This window comes from Aotus nancymaae, unplaced genomic scaffold (genome assembly GCF_030222135.1).
Source record: "Aotus nancymaae isolate 86718 unplaced genomic scaffold, 86718_ANA_hifiasm-v0.15.2.pri h1tg000019l, whole genome shotgun sequence".
NCBI lineage: Eukaryota > Metazoa > Chordata > Mammalia > Primates > Aotidae > Aotus > Aotus nancymaae.
The window spans coordinates 7,214,795-7,231,572 of NW_026988431.1; the positions used below are offsets into that span (position 1 = coordinate 7,214,795).

Consider the following 16,778-nt stretch of genomic DNA (forward strand, 5'->3'; position numbering starts at 1 on the left):
TAACATTTTGGGGTGTGTGTGTGTGTGTGTGTGTGTGTGTGTATCCTAAAATAATTTATTTTTTCTTGATCTCAAACCATTATTCCATGATTGCAGGAAGTCCCCAGCACTAGAATGAATTGTTCTCTAAATATTTATAAATTGGGTATTATTCACTTAATTCATTAGTGTTCATTCATTCATTCAACAGGTAGTTACTGAGTGCCAATTATGTGCCAGGCTGGTGGTATACACAGGTGCAAAAACGAGGTCCATTTTTATCCCAAGAGATGCTTACAAGGGGAATCCGTGCCCAGGCTAACCTACATTAATTTCTTGTGTTAGTTTGGGCTGCTATAACAAATTGCCACAGACTGGGTGGCTTAAACAACAAAAATTTATTTCTCACAGTTCTGGGGAAGATACCAGCAGTGTTGATGCCTGATGTGGGCTCTTTCCTTGGGTTGCAGACAGCCACCTTCCCACTCTGTCCTCACGTGACCTTTCCTTGGTGTGTGTGCAGGTGGAGAGAGAGCAAGGAAGCCCGCTTTCAGGTGTCTTTTCTTGTAAGAATACTAATCTTATGCTGAGGACCCCACCATCATGACTTCCTATAAATCTAATTATTTCCCAACGGACCTGTCTCCAATTACCATCATATTAGGGGTTAGGACTTTGATACCTCCTTGATAGCGAATGTGCTATTTCATGTATAATATGAGTTCAGTAAAACACGGTGTCTCAAATTCACCTCAAAGAGGAACCTTGGCTCCTCTGGGACTCCTGCAGTGGCTACAGGGTCAGTGATCCAGATGCTGGCAGGAAATGGGAGCTATAGAGGCATCAGACACTGAAGTCCCGTGGTTCAAGTGGCTTGAGGCTCAGGGGAGACTAAAACAGACTCTGAGGCTCAGGTCAGTTCTGAAGCAAAGGTGATAAAATTTCTGCAGTAGAGCCAAAATTCATAATGAATGTGCTTCTGTAAGTTAGGTATCCTTATTTCAAGGCCTGCCTGTATCTTTGAAGCTTCTTATGATCATGTGAAATCAGGCAATACAACAAAACAAATAAAGATAACACAGATCAGACAACACCAACATTCAACATGTTATAATAGCCTGGAGTTTTTGCAAAGCGGTAATTACAGAGAGCTTTTAACCAGGCCCAATGAAGCAAGATGGGTACATATCCAACTCTCAGCAGTGTCAAAGCCAACATCCACCAAGCTCAGCCCCTCAACCAGAAATAATTTGACTTTTATAGGGTTTGATCATTTCCTTAAAAGCCTGTATGATCAAAGCCAGCCTGCAATGGAAAGGGATCAAAAGACGGGAAATTACACAAATGCAAGTGCAGATTTTGACATAATCCCAACTAACAAGTAGCAGCAGAGTTCTTTTCAGAGAATCCTCCCCCTATCTCAAGGAAACAATCAACACACACCACGTTGAGGTGAAGTGAACCTTCTCCCTGTCACCCTGAATCCATGCAGAATCGATCAATAATTCTTAGGTGGATCTTTGACATACAGACTTTGAAAATGGAATGTCAAGCTCCTTGTGATGTTTTTAACAGAATAAAGGGAAAAAATACACCTACATTTTTCTTCCCCCATCTATTATTAAAATTAACAAGGCAGGTGAGGACATTCAGGTATCTTTGGGTGACTTAAACTATGCTTAGGGCTGCACTGAGTGTATGGCTCTGCCACAGCAAAGCCACAGGACTCAGGAAGAATACTAACACTTGTCTGATTCTTTGCAAGGACTTTTATCTCCATCATCCAAAAAGCTCCTCACAGCAAGGTATGAAAGACAAGAAACATAGTCATCTGGCAGAAAACCAAGGTTCAGAGAGTGTAAGAAGCTCTCACCTGCGGTCACACAGCTAATGGCAGAATGATATTCAAAACCAGACATTTCAATTGCTGAGCTTATCATCTTTAACCAACTTTGGAACCCAGGGCCCACTTTCCGGTGGAAAGCTGAATATAGCCTGCATATGTGTTTTGTTTTGTTTTATTTTGTTTTAAATTTAATTAGTTCTACCACGTTTTAATTTAATTAGTTCTGCCAAACATTAGGAGCTTACACCTACAGATCTGGATTTCTGACACCTTTTGCAAAATCCAAAGTTCAGATCTATACTGGTGCAGGCAACAATAACAAAAAAACGGATTAAAGGAGACTGCAGTTTGCTTCCTGGAAGATCTTGCCATAACCCAGAGCTGATCGAAGATCTCCTCTGTCTGTGACTCCATGCTCAGCTACACAAAACCTTAACAAGTCATTTATTCTGTTCCCTTCCCTGTGTCTGTGCTTTCCCTCCTCCTGGGATATCCCTATCTGTCTAATCAATTTGGTGGGTATGTGTAATCACCTTCCAGGATTCAGTTCAAATGTCCCTGGTTCCATGAAGTCAATTCTGATATCCCTGAAATAACTAACCAGGTTTTGTTCAGGGTTTTTGAACATTTTCTTATGCTTGCTTTACTGAACCTGCTTTCATATGTGCATATTCAGTGCTGAACGCACAGTAAGCGATCAATAATATTTTGTTCAATACTGATAACAATGACTTAAGTAGTACTTCTCATGTGCCACTGTTTAAAAGCACCTTGTTCATGTTCATTCATTTAAGTCTCACAAACACCTATTAATTATATCCATTCCAGGTAGAGAAAACTGAGGCATACTAAAGGTTAGACAATTTTCCCACAGTCACTCACTCAGCTATTAAATAGCAGAAGACTAATTAGAACTTAGTCTGGCTACCTCTGGATGAATGGCTTGATGGGTAGGTGGATGAACAATTAGAAGAAAGGGAGAGAGAGAAGAAGAGAAAGAAAGAAGAGAGGGGAGGACAGATAAACTGTCAGCAATAGGGAATGGCAGATGGAGACAGATGTGAAAGAGCACTTTGTGCTGCAGGAACATCAAATCTTTTGGTGGGGCAGGGGCAGTGGTGTGTGCTTGTAAAATCTACAACCAGCTTTCTAGGGGTAAAAGCTTGCTTTGTAGTATGAATAATGGTGTAAATATCCTCCTACCATGGCTGATTTCATGGTGCCAACATGACATCTGACCACAGTGTTGGAGAGAGAAAATGTGGACAATTGTCAGTAAAGCTAGTTTGAAAACACCAGGGCATAGGGTATGCCAAGTAAAATGACAAGTAGAGACAGGTAACAGTCAGGTGACAGAGGACTGTGGAGGCCAAAGCAACTCCATCTTGGATGCTAATTCACCATGTTGACTTCTGATTACCTTCCGTTCCTGGAAGGCCTCTAAGTTTTCCCATTTATCTACTGTTCCTTGTGTGAGAACAGGTACTTACTATAAATCCTGCCCTTAAGTCAAACAAACTTGATGATACCATACTTCAGTAGTTCTACAAATACTTTCTAAATCACCCCTTTCCTACAACATATAAACCCTGGGTCTAGAGGGTAATGGCTCAGTGATCCACCATCTTGTCTCACCATCACCCAAGACACAGACATGGCTTCTGTTCATAAGTCCCAACTATAGGTTTCTTTCTGAGAAACTAGAGTTGTCAGGCTCTTTCTTCAGCCTCTCAGCTTCCTTGAACTTTGGGGGTATGTTTGCATAGTCCTGCCCATTGCTAAACAATGACCTATTAAACTATACTAAGGATGAAATCCTCTTATATGCAACCAGGAGTACATTAAAGGTTTTTAGCAGAGAATGATATGATCATATGGTTATAAAGAGTTGGACACAAGATGGGGACAGAGTCAAAATATTAGGAACCCTTCTTCATCTTCCTATATTTTTCTTGCATGGCAATTATTGCCGTAAGAAAAGCTATCAATTGTTTCACTCCTTTGTACCTTGTCCCTTTACCAGTCAGCTATTGCTCTCTCTGTGCCACTCTCCCTCAGCCTTCTCTTGTAGGCTCCCACAAGTGCTCCAGGTGTAATAGACCCTCAGGACTACAGAGAGTCCATCTATCATTGTTGGATCTGTAGCGTGTAAGGGCTGGAAAGCTCAAGCAAAGAAATTAGTCTGAGTCAACTTAAATGGAGAAGACATCATATGGAGTATAAAGAAAACAATGTCAGACACATCCTTGACATTATAAACCCATATAACTGAAAGGGACCTTAGAAACCATTTAATTCCTAATTGTCCTCTTACTGGGGAAATAGAGCCCATAATATTTGATGTAGCCTGCCCAGTGCCACAGGGATGGTTAGAGTCAAAGCTGGAACTAGAACTAGGTGGCCTGGTTCCCAGTCAAATAGTCTATATACACATAAAAAGGGCATTTCCTGAGATGTTGCCACCCCTGTAAGGTCAAAGGCTTTCTTAGAAGAGCTTTTTTCTTCTATTAAGCAGGCTCCATTTCACCAAAGGGAACAAGCAAAAACATGCTAATTTCCAGGAGCAGGGACATTCTGTTATTTTCCCCCAACACTGGACAACATGAGCCATCTGTTTAGGAAACACTCCACGACCACTATTCCCTCTTTATCACTCAAGGCCTTATTATCTACTTTAAAATTCTTCAGATCCTGACCTTTTCCCATGGTTCTCCATCTACCTGCCTGTGCTAAAGCCATTTCCTGATAATTGGGAAGTGGGGAAGGAAATGAAGCAAATCATTAAAAACTACTGTGGCAAGTCTACTTAAGAGAAATTGTTGGAGGGGAACTGAAACATTTGGCTAGAATGCAATGTAGTCTGATAATTCACCCTCACTTCAGGTGATATTGGCCAAGGCTACAGTGAACCTAGCCAAGGGGGCCTCTGATAACTAAAACACACGCCAATGTTCATCGGGCCAGGATCCAGGAGGCCATTGCTGCTCCAAGGAAGCCCATTTTTCAGTTCTCACAAAGGTATCCCATAGCCTGATTGTGGCCCTGATACAGGATCCTTTTCCAGCTGAAGGTCTCTACTTTCCCATACCAGTATCTGCAGTCTTGATCCCTATGAACAGAGCAGAAAAAGCCAATTCCCTGAGCCAGAGAAGTGAAAACTGGTCTGGGGAGGAAGATCCCCAAGTATGAACACAGCTAGAAGATCCCAGCGTGCTAACGCAGCCGTATTACCATTTGCCCGGGCCTATCTCAATTAACACCTACTGTCTTGGAAAAAACAACTAAGAGCCCTGTCATTCTACAAAGTGTCCAAGTGGAAAACGATAAATTATATGGTTACCATTGTCTGGAGTTCTTGGGGTCAAAGACTTCCAAGGCATCTTCCAATAGAATTCAAGGCATCCATGAACTTGCATGGAAAAAAAATCGCAAATTTGTGAAGCTTAAACAGCAATGGAGCATCTCATTCCATTTTGAACACAGGCCATAAACCTCAATAGTAGCAATACTAGTAATTATATCACCAATATAAATATTTCCATGCCACAATACAGCTGCCACAGTTATCTCACAGCAGCATTTATGCCTATTCCTATTTTGAAACAACAGTAGCCACTAGTCCCACTACTAGGTCTTGTTATACAGGTATTATGTAAGAACCACATACATTAGTAGCAGTGGTTTTTTTTTTTTTTTTTTTTTTTTTTGAGACAGAGTCTCACTCTGTCACCAGGTGCTAGGCTGGAGTGCTGGAGTGCAGTGGCATGACGCCGGCTCGCTGCAACCTCCACCTCCCGGGTTCAAGCAATTCTCCTGCCTCAGCCTCCCAAGTAGCTGGGACTACAGGTGCGCGCCACCACGCCCAGCTAATGTTTTTTGTATTTTTAGTAGAGACGGGGTTTCACCATGTTGGCCAGGATGGTCACGACCTCTTGACCGCGTGATCCGCCCACCTCGGCCTCCCAAGCTGTGGTTTCTTTTATAAGTCAACAAATAATTATTTCCATAAAATTGGTTTGTGCTGTAATCTTATGTATTATATTTTATGCATTTCAACACACCATTCCAGGGCCCCTAGGCTTTGTCAGATTGTCAAAGGGCACCATGGAGTAAATCAGAGTAGGAGACCTTGGCCTGAAGATTGATAAAGTCATATTAATGAGGCACTCTGATATGTGAAAAAGAGGCGTTGCCCTCTGGCTGGGGAGCTACGCTGCCTTTGAATTGATCTATGCTATGAGGTATCATTTAGTACGTTCCTTTTTTTTTTTTTTATAAGCCTCTTCTTTAGGTGTTTATTACTCCCATTCTCTTGTTTTTTTGTCTTCTCTTATTCTTACTTTTTATTTTTCCCCCTTATCCTTTGATTTAGGTTTACTAGCAGATAACTCTTAGTCTTCCTGTGCTAAGTGTTGGGTTCTCTTTGGGTGTTTTCTGTTTGTTTGTTTTGTTTGTTTACCGTGCCTCTCTTACTCCTCTTTCTCTCCTGCCCCCACCCTTCCCCACCTTTATCTGCTGTTGTCTGCTGCTTCTCACTTGGCCCTCCTGTCTTGGCTGGCCACACACCATACCCCTTTCATAGGTTTTGTAGCAGAAGTTTTGGGTATCAACAGGCCACATGACATCTTCCCTTTGGGAATCATTTTCAGTTTACTAACAGACACTGTTTCTGAGCCACAATTAAAACAACAAACTGGCCATTCCAATAAACAACCACACAGCACAGGGTAGCAGGCAGATAAAAGCTTTGAAACCCTAAGCTTAAATATAATTGTGGAAAGAGTGAAAAGTATTCCAGTTAATAATCCCTGATGGCCAGACATCTAGGGAAGATCAGCAGCCTGGATCAGGACTCTTCTCAGTGCATAAATTCCCAGTGCAGCATATGAAAAGCATACTGCTTAGTCACTGCTAACCGGGGGAGCCCTCTGTAGCAGGCCTATACAATGCAATGATTGTTTCGCCAAATCAGAGCTCTAGTTGAAGACTCAGGGGAAAGCCCTGAGACCTCATGACCTTTGTGCTTTAGCTTTAGAGAGCTATGCACTGCTTTCAGCACTGCCCTCGCCAGAGGACATATTTGTCCTGAAATATTATAGCAGTCTCTCCCAGTAAGTTCCTGAATACTTCTATCAATGAACTAAAATTGGAAGGAAGGAAGGAAGAAAAGGAGGGAGGGAGGGAGGCAGGGTGGGGTAGAGGAGGAAAAGAGAATAGAAGGAAACTAATCTGTATTTGGAAACATACCACTTTGTCAAATATTACTCTATGGTTGGGAATAGCTTCACATATTTTTAATAATATTTGTTTCCATTTTATTTATAATAAAAGGCACCTAAAGCATTTTAACTGTCTGAAAATGTAGTGGCATTTGCACTGGACAAGTATTAACATAAAAGGTAGCTTAGAGAGCTTAGGATAAAATGAAACTGTAAATTTCATAACCTTTCCTAATCTGTTTATGTATCCTCCTAAAGAATAAAATCTGTTTTTATTAGGGGGGGGCATTTTTTTCAGTGATTACTCATTTATTTATTTTGAAAGAACTATATGGCCCTTACTGTTAACTTACCAGCTGTGGTGGAGAAATAGTACATTCAAGCCTATCAGCTTTTGAGAAGATTCCAGATTTGGAATTTCATATGTCATTGTCATGTTGAGATGTATTAATTCATTAAGTTTTTATAAAGTATATGTAGATATATACTAACATCTCAGATATAAGAACTTCCATCATGGCTCCAAACCATTTACCAAATAAAACTTATCAAAGTCACAATCTGCAGATAATAAAATGAATACAAAATTTATTAATTTTATGGATTATTCAAATCTAAATATAGATTAAGATATTTTATATTTATTTAAAATAAAATCAGTGAGGATAAAGCTTCTCAGATCCTACTCTGAGCTTTTGTTTCCAGAATCTTCTTCAAACTCTTTCACATAATCTTATTATTTGGCTTATCTTGTTATTAAAAATAGAAGATCAGATATTCTAAATCTTGATTATTTTTTATTTTCAAATATCTAACTCAAATGAGACTTTTAACTCATATTATGTATTATATAAACATATCTATTCATTGTATTCTGAATAAAATTTTTTATTTTTTCATATCCTTTGTCTTAGAGCATGTTGCTTAATAGTAATTATTATTGTAAATGTCAACAAACTCGTATTGATATGATTTAAGATAAAGACGCACCCCAAAGAATTTCCCCACACAATATCAAAAGTCCCACATAAAGAGGATGTGTTCTGTGGGACTTTTGATATTGCACTTCATAGGAGCCACAGTGAAGTAAGTAGAGGGGATTGGATCACATAAATAAGATGAGGATGCAGCTCTCCTGAAAAAACTAAGAATTGGAAACCAGGATGTCTGCCCAGGTTCCAATAGATTCTTCTTTCTGTGGTTCCTGGGACAGAGACCATTTATCTTGGATATTGTCACACTTAATTTCAGCGTTACATCTCTTTTCTTTAACACTGCTGCAACCCAACTAAACTGGTATCCCCACATCCAGAAGGTCACCTTTCTGGATGATCTGGTTTTGAATGGCTCTTCCTGAAGAGTGGGGCAGCTGTACAAGTTTTTCCTACTTGCACAAAAACAATATTCATTTCTAATGAATTCTCTACAAAATGAATGCTTCCCCTTGAGATAACTGGGGGCTCTGGGATTCAGAACAGTTAGTCTGACACAAAAGGCAGCCTGAGGTCGAGGGTAGGAAAAAAAGGAAGAGGAGCAGCTGTTAGTGCACCCTGGCTCTCTGTGGGCATTCTCGTCACAGTTGGGTCCCTCAGCGGTCAAGCTTCACCTCCATCGTCCTCCATCCCATCCTTCCTCTGACAATATTGTTGCCTCACTCTCTTCTTTTCTTCCTTCATCTCCCTCACTGTAGGATGGCCTAGGTCCTAGTGCGCCATAGCATTAGAGATGGAAATCCCGTTCCAGGTGACCTAAAAGGTACCACGTTTCCACCATCTGCCTATGACTCTTCCCCACCCCCCTCGTGTGATTACGAAAAACAGGATTTTCTTATCCCCCCTCCCTGTTAATTCCAGCTGACTTTTTGTTGGTTTGTCCCCAAGGGGAGGATATCCTGGTACCATAGCCACAGAGAAAAGACATGGGGTGTTCTTAGAAACTAGAACTCTTTCCCACAAAAATGCTTAAAGGTATATGAAATCCCCAGGTGACTGGAGAAAGTCCGTCTTGGTGAAGGGGCTAGGTAGGCGAGGAAGTGACAAGTGTTATTGAAAGCAACAAAGAACTATTTTTCCTCTTTCTGAGTCCCAAGTACAGAAATATATTGTTTTTCCTCAGATTTACATCAGCATAAACTTTAATCAAAAGTCAAAAACCCAGGAGAAATCCTAAGAATTCATGCCATTGTATTCAAAAGAATGTTTCCTGTGATAGGAAAAATTCCCTATTATTTTCACAAATAATTGGAAGTATGGAAGGATGGAGCAACTAAACCTAACAGAACCCTTTGCTAAAATCGTTGGAAGTCATTTAATCATATTTAGAATCATTCAGAGGGTCGCATAGTTAATTTTTGTTGATTTGAAGGCTTATAAATATTCTACTGCAATTTTTGATTGTGCAAAAAGTCACATTTGTGGTAGCTTATTCATTATATATGATATCGGCTTTTTATGGTTATGCTGATTGAGAAGAAGTTATGGGAAAATAAGCAAAACAGTCTTTTCAAAAATAAAAAGTCTTTTCCTAATTAATTTTAAGATGGTAAGAAACAGCAGGAGTGACCACAATTTATTTATGTATAACGGTAGCATATTTGAGCAAGGGTCAAAAGGCAGTGGTTCTAGCATTAATCCTGCTACAAATGTACCAAGTGGCCTTGAGCTCAGCATTGAATCTCCTCCCTGAGCCTGGATTGGGTGGGATGATATCTGAGATCCCTCTTAGCTCTAACTAATTCTATGACTCAATGCCGAGCGAGACACTCATTTGCAGAACACAGTTGCTACCTAAAACTGCCTCCAGTTTTTGACCACAGAGCAAATCTCCGTTTATATTTGGATCCCTCCTTCCATTTCCCTTCCTATTTGAAAAGAGAATGTCTACAAGTTTTAGAAGTCCGGTACCCATAGCCAGTTCTCTAAATCGATTTCCGGAACTAATATTCCGCTATACCAAGGTGTATCTCAACAAACTTTGAGACAGGTGATATGCAACATCAGTCTCCCTGATACTCTAGTCACAGGGGCTCACAGGCCAGGACTGGCACTCATAGCACGTCCCTGAAGTTTGGAGTAAAGGGTTAGGGGCCTCACTCATGCTTCCTTCTAAACAAAGGGTTTTTAGTACCAAATAGGGCTGTGAGTATGGGACACACTCAGTGTGCTCTGTTCACCAAACCAAACAGCCCCACCATTTCCTGGAAGAATGCACATAAACAAACAACTTGATTTTTTCAATACTGGGTTTCCCCATCTATAATGTGAGATAAATAACTGTACCCATCCTTCAGGGTTGTTGTGAGGGTTAAAACTAACGTGAACACACACAATATCGAAGATGGTATCTGGCACATGGTAAGAACTCCACAATTGCTAGCTAGCGCCGATGGCTATATTACTATTTGTCTCCCCAGAACAGTTCAGCAACCTGAAATAAACCTACCTTGGTGTGAATTTGGAGTCTTTCCTCAAGTTACCAAGGGACATGTCCTAACTTGTTTCTACATGCAAAAAGAAGTGGCCAGAGCCCAAATTCAGGACATAGATAAGCATCCAGAGAAAAGGGGCCCTGGGGGATCAGAGACAAATCTCCTGGAGCGTGGGTTTTAAATCTAGGATCCTACCTCAGGTATCCAGGTACTTCTGAAGAAGCCTCGCTGTCTCTCTAGGCCTAGCCTGTGAGGGTGTGGCCTTTGTGTGCTCCAGACCTGCACCAGGAGCCTGCACACAGGGAATCCCCTTTCTGCTCCTTGGGGCTCTGAAGTTTGCCACTGCTAGGCAGAGAGCTAGCTTCTCCAGGGGTGCCCCAGAATGGGAGGGACTCACCTCGGGGTTTCTCCCGGGAGCCCTGGGAGTCGACATTTCCTCCCATGTGGCCAAGGCGAGGGACCCAGAAAAAGGAACTGCTCTGAATTCTGCTTTTTCCCAACTGGTATAAGGGAGCAGGAGTCCTCTATACGGCAACCGCGGAGAAAGTAAGAAAAGTCTGCACGTGAAAGATGTGAAAAGGGAGGACCTAAAGGTTGTACAGGGTTCCAAACCCACTTAACCACCAAATGTTTCCCTATAGGTCTACTAGGAACCAGGAATCCGCTCTGAGCCAAAGGCACCTCTGGGAGAAGAGCATGCACCTCCTCAGAGAGAGACGGGTTAAGTGAGGTTCTCACTGGCCTTGGCAGTCACTGGGTCCCCACCCGGAAATAGGGGGCTTGGTGGATAAAAGGGAGGGGGAGGTTGCCTCTTAGAAACAGCTGACTGCGCCCCCTCCTGCAAACGGTCCTGCTCTCCAGATTGCTGGGGTGCAAAAAAGAAAAGAGCCTCCCTTTCAAGCATTCGCCAGAGCATCTGGAACCACCAGAGCGATCTACCTGGAAACTGCAAGGTGGGCAGATCCACCTAAGCCTGGGATCCCAGGTCTAAGAGCTGGGCCTCCCCTCACCCCAGGCCCACACCCCCTCGTTCGGCGTTTCCCCGCGCGCCCTCCAGCTCTGCGCTCCCCAGCCTCCCCGGCGAAGCACAGGGCTCCCCCACTCCCTCGCTCCGCCCAGGTGCGATTTCTGGAGGGGAGGGGGGAAGTGGCTCCCACCGCAGCCTCAGCTCCTGCGCTCTCCTCCAACCACTTTGGACCCCTGTTTACTCGCCGGGCGCTGGGGACTCCCCTCTACCCCGCACACACGTCTCCTCCTCGGAGACAGGAGTCCCCTTCCCACACTGCAGCTGTGGAAACATCCTTGACTCCCGAGTGCCTAGCAGGGAAGGTGGGCGTGGGTCTACCGACCTGGCTGCGGAGGTGAAAGAGCGTAGAAGCAAGCGGATGCCAGAGAAAAGAGCGGACTATGGTCCTCTTAGAGCATGAAGAAGCATCCCTAGTCCACAATCTGACCATTCAGTCACCGCCCAAGATGCCAACGCATTCAGATTCTCGCAGGGAGGTTTGTTTGCCTCTGGGGAGTGAGATCGCCCCATCCCAGGCACTCAGCAGTGTGCCTTCCCAAGTACCCAAGGATCCCTGCATTCCATTCCTAGTCTCCACGCGCCCCCAGGTACCCAGCCCCTCCCCCATATGTATTTACATACCCAGGCCAGCGCCCTCCGGACTCAAATCCCTTTTCCTCTTTGTCAGATGGCCTCTCAGGGCTGGCCCCTCGCCCACATTAGCAGTACCTTTTCGTTTCCTTCAACCGTGGGCAGATCTACCCCGACCCTCAGCCTCCTCCTTCACCGCAGGAACAACCTATCCCTCCCTGAGCCACTTACTTCACCCACCCATATCTGCACTTGCAGTTCCCACGGCGCACAGCCGCAAGCTACTCCAAAGGTTTCATTGCCGAGTTGGGGGTGGCGTGTGCAAGGGTGGACTGATTCCCATCGCGCTGGACGAAGCTTCAGGGGTGGCCGTAGCCATCCTCCACGTCCCACCTCTCTTATTTCACCTTCTCTGTCCCTACCCAGCTCCTAGAGGCAGGATGAGCCCTGCTGGGTCCCAAACCCTCTCCTCAGGAACCAGAGCTGCGGGGAGTGGAAAGTCGACTGGCAAGAACACACACGGAGAAATGGGCAGATGCATCTGGCAGGGGTGGTTGGGGGAAGGGCGCATGCAAGAACTAAACCTGCAACTTGCACAGCACGGGGTGAGCACCGGGCAGGGAAGGGGTCACAAAAGTTTTCAGACTATTGCATAGCAGCCGGCTGAAGGAGCAAAGAGGGTCGACTCTATCTCTCCAGGCAAAGGTCTCTTTAAGAGTCTGCGCAAAAGGGATCGGGGGCTTAGACAGGCATGGCTTAGAACTGGGGTAATAGTTCTCTACTTGTTCCTTGGAGGGACGGCCTGGGTACCCGGGCAGACGGATGATCCCGCGCTCTGCGAAAAGCAACAGGCGGCTGCACCTTACCTTGCGCCAGTCCCGGGCCGGGAAGGCTGCTCCATCCTCGTGGTTCAGGGAGGCGGCGTTGGGTGCGTATACCTAGGGGTGCGCGCGCTGCCAGGGCTGCAGCGGCCGCAACCTCCAACCAGCTGCAAGCCGAGCTGCCCACCTGGGACCGGGCCGGCGCGGCGGGCTGGGCTCCCCGGCGAAGGCGGCCGCGTTGGTGCGCGGCGGCTGGGGCGCGGGACGCAGGCAGTGCGTGGCGCGGCTGGCGTCTTCGGGCGCCGCTACCGAGCGAGGGTGCGGCCCCGGGTGGCCGTGCGGGGCACGACTTGGCTCGCGTTGCTGCGGCGGCTGCTGCAGACCCTGCTCCCGGCGCCGTAGCCTTGCAGTGAGGAGCAGACAAAGACGCGAGAGAGGCAGAGCGCCGCTTGCCCAGAGGCAATCGGCTCAGTCACTAGCGGCAAATCGCCTCCAAACCCAGGCTGGGGATAAGGGAGGAGGGGCGAGGCGGCTGGGGAGTGGAAAAGCAGCAGGGAATTAACGTGACAGTCAGAGCCCAGCCAGCGCCTCGCGGGCGCCGCTGTCTCACCTCGCGGCTGGGGGGTCCGGAATGGAGAGAGGGGGCGGGGGCTGAGCGTTGGCTGCGGGAGGAGACCGGCTGAGGTAGGAGTATTAACTCCCTCCGCTGCTCTCGCCTTCCTTCCTCACACCCCCTTGCACAGCTCCACTTGCAGCAAGCTATGGCCCCATTCCTTCCCTATTTTTCTAACTACTGAGATCACAGCTGAAGTAAGCTGACCAAAGAAGCAAAACGTGCAATGGATTGATTGCCCTCAATGAGGGAAAGCTGATGCTTAAAATCAATTCGACAAATGAGTGTTTACTGGGTGCCGAGCACTGTGCTCGGCTATTGTGAGGGAGGATTATGAATAAGGTTCACCGCCCCCCACCCCAAGTTCCATTGTCAGATCTCATAATCAGTTTCCCCTGCAATTCTGGAAGCCCGAAGTTTTGGGGTTGAGTTGCGGTCTCTGATCCCGACCCTCAACCAATCTAGCTTTCTAAAGCAGAAGGTGGAATTCAATTTTCCCTTCTCCTTCCTGGGATGACTTTAATGTGCAGTCGAAATGGAGTCTATAGGCCCCTTAAAAAGCGCGCGCACGCCAGTGTGTGTGTGTGTGTGCGCGCGCGAGCGAGCGTGTTTTAAGAGTAAGTCAAATTATTGGTTTTAGTGATGTTCTTAATTTCATGATTTTAATTATTTATCATATCTGCACCAGACACCAGTTTGGGGCAGAGGAACTCGTCTCTTCAGACTCTACAAATATCACCTTTTTTCCACTACCCCAATCCCCTGACTACAGGCAGAATAAATCTTTCCCTTCTCTTTGCTCTCAGAATCTCATTCGCCAATCACTTGCGGGACTTATACATTTATAGATTTATCTCTTTACTCACATATGAGTATTCCCTGTGCTTTCTGTTTGTTTGTTCTCACTGCAACATCCAGCAGTGTTTTGTATCTAATGGGTAATCAAAGAAAGCTTATCCAGTTGAAGGTCATTTTCTCCTTCAATATGAGCTAAATCTGTGCCTCTAGAATTAAAGAGACTCCAGGGATGAAACTTTTGTTTTAGGGTGGTCGGGGGAGCCACACATATAATTAGACTCACAGCCCCTTTGCTGCAAAGGTAAAAAATATTTAATTCATTTCAGTCTCTAGACAATCTTCTCCCACTGACCACCCCACCTCTGTTTGCTGAATTCCAAAAAGCAAAAGAAAACCAAGCAATTGAGCAATTGCATAGAGCAAGACATACATGCTCAGCTGCCAGTACCTAGAGTAAACCCATTCCAGGTGGAGAATGACCAAAACATCTTTATCATTTCATGACCTGTGTCAAGTATGTTGAAAACCTGCCAGAGTTTCCTCATTTCTATTGAGGCTCTTTTATTCTGGATGCATTTTAGAAAAGTTTGAGCAGTGTTACATTACTCAGAGGTGAAGAAAATTGCTTTGTGGTTTAAGGATATTTTAAATTTTTTTTTTTTTTTTTTTTTTTTTTTTTGGTGTTTCTGTCCTACCCTCTACAAATTGCTGGGTAGATACCTCAGATCAGGAATGCTCCATGAAAATGGAGGTCCATAATGCAAGAGATTAGACTAAATGACTCTTATGATATTTTCTGTCTCTTAAATGTTTTGATGCTGTGATTTGAAAGATTGTGGTTTAAAGTTTTTTTTTTTTAATTTCTGTTTTTGTTTTTTTAAAGATTTTAGAACACAAACATAGGTACATTTGGATACCAGGTATGTAATTTGGTATAGTTTTTCTGAAGGAAAATTTGTCACTACTATTGAAAACATAATTTTTTTGCGTTTCATTGTTCCAGTGACTCTAATTCCACAAATTTATCCTCAGGAAATAACTAAGGTTGAGCAACAAGATTTATCTACCTGGATAGTCATTGCAGTGTTTTTATATTAGTGGAAAATTGAAAAGAAGCAAAACTAAACTCAAATGTCTACCAAGAGAGGAATGGTAAAAATATTTTGTTAATCTATACAATGGAATATCAGTCAGGCACTATCATGTTGCAGGTGATAGGTGAATATTATCATGACTTACGGTTGTAATATAATTATAGTCAAAAATTTCAGATGCACGAAGTGAGACACAGAATAGTAAAAAATAAAATCTGGAGTTGACAAGTCTGGGTTTGAAACCAGACATTTCTACTTGCTGACGATGTGACTGTGGACCTGAACCTCCAATATATCGACTGTATAATTGGGATGATATTATTTACGTTGTAGTATTGTTTCAATTAAGTGAAATAGCATTTATGAAGCACTTAGCATGGTGCCTAATACATAGTAAAATCTCAATATATTAAATAGATTCATTTAGTAACCATTAAATGTATAAACATGAGTTTAAGTATAATATATTTTCTGGTAAAAATATATACATATGTAGACTCATTTCTACAGTAAGATATACTTCAGTATTAACAGTGGCTATCTCTGTTGGCACTGGGATTTGGGGTGTCTTTTAAAAAATCCTATAGTAATCATGAAGTAAAATTATGTAGTTAAAAAACAGCAGAATTGGTTTTTAATTGTCTTTTAATTAAAATATGACTAACTATGGACACAAGAAACCTCTAGATTTGGATGCTTTCTGTTTTTGTTAATTCATCAACAAGTCATCAACATTACTTGTTGACTGTTGGTGTCACCCATGCTATAAAAAGGATACACAGCAGGGCATGGAGTTTGTCACCTCTAATACAAACTTAGATTTGTTTTGTAGCAACCAGAAGTCAAGTCCAGTTCAGCAAAATATGCTGTTTAATATGAAGATCTGATTGGTTGCTACCCTTGCCTTGTCTTGACAGCCAACACAAAGAGAGGGAGAAAGAAAAAGGAGGGATCAGAAGCTGTATTTGTAACTTTTGATTAGTGAACTAGAGAAGGAAGCTGACTGCTGTAAGTCCATGACCTTCACATCTACTTCAGTGGCCCCTCTGGGTCAGAGATAGATGGTTTGTACAAGTTGTCTGTGTATATTACAAATGTTATAGAAATACAGAGGGGAATATGATTTATTGGTGTTTTCAGTTTTAACTTTCTTTAGAAATAGGGGCACACCATTTTAAAATCAATATGTTTCAGAAAATTTTTCATGTAAAGGAAATTCCTTGAATTTTAAATTGTGTTCTCTCTTTGAAACTCTTTACAGAAATGGAAATGCATTCCTCTGAGCCCAGGAATTGAGTTTCTGAAATCTGAATTGTTGGGACGCCTGAAACTCTGCTGTCTAATGGATGAATGGGATCAAAACATGAAGATATGATTACCATGA

General features: G+C 43.5%; 1 protein-coding gene and 1 pseudogene across 5 annotated transcripts in view; one reads left to right on the top strand and one right to left on the bottom strand.

Moving 5' to 3' along the window:
• Window positions 1–13,400, bottom strand: part of LRRC3B (leucine rich repeat containing 3B) — a 92,855-nt gene extending 79,455 nt beyond the window's left edge. The window contains exons 1-2 of one of the 5 annotated variants that reach the window (XM_012435578.2): window positions 11,411–11,534; window positions 10,667–10,995 (exon numbers count right to left, since the gene is read on the bottom strand). The gene's annotated coding sequence lies outside the window, so the exon portion shown is untranslated. Of the gene's footprint in view, window positions 1–10,666; window positions 10,996–11,410; window positions 11,535–11,820; window positions 12,092–12,119; window positions 12,575–12,934 lie in introns of those variants that run through there. The other 4 variants (XM_012435574.2, XM_012435575.2, XM_012435577.2 and 1 more) reach the window with 4 other exon arrangements.
• Window positions 13,401–14,037: 637 nt separating this feature from the next.
• Window positions 14,038–16,778, top strand: part of LOC105705563 (keratin, type II cytoskeletal 8-like) — a 141,348-nt pseudogene continuing 138,607 nt past the window's right edge.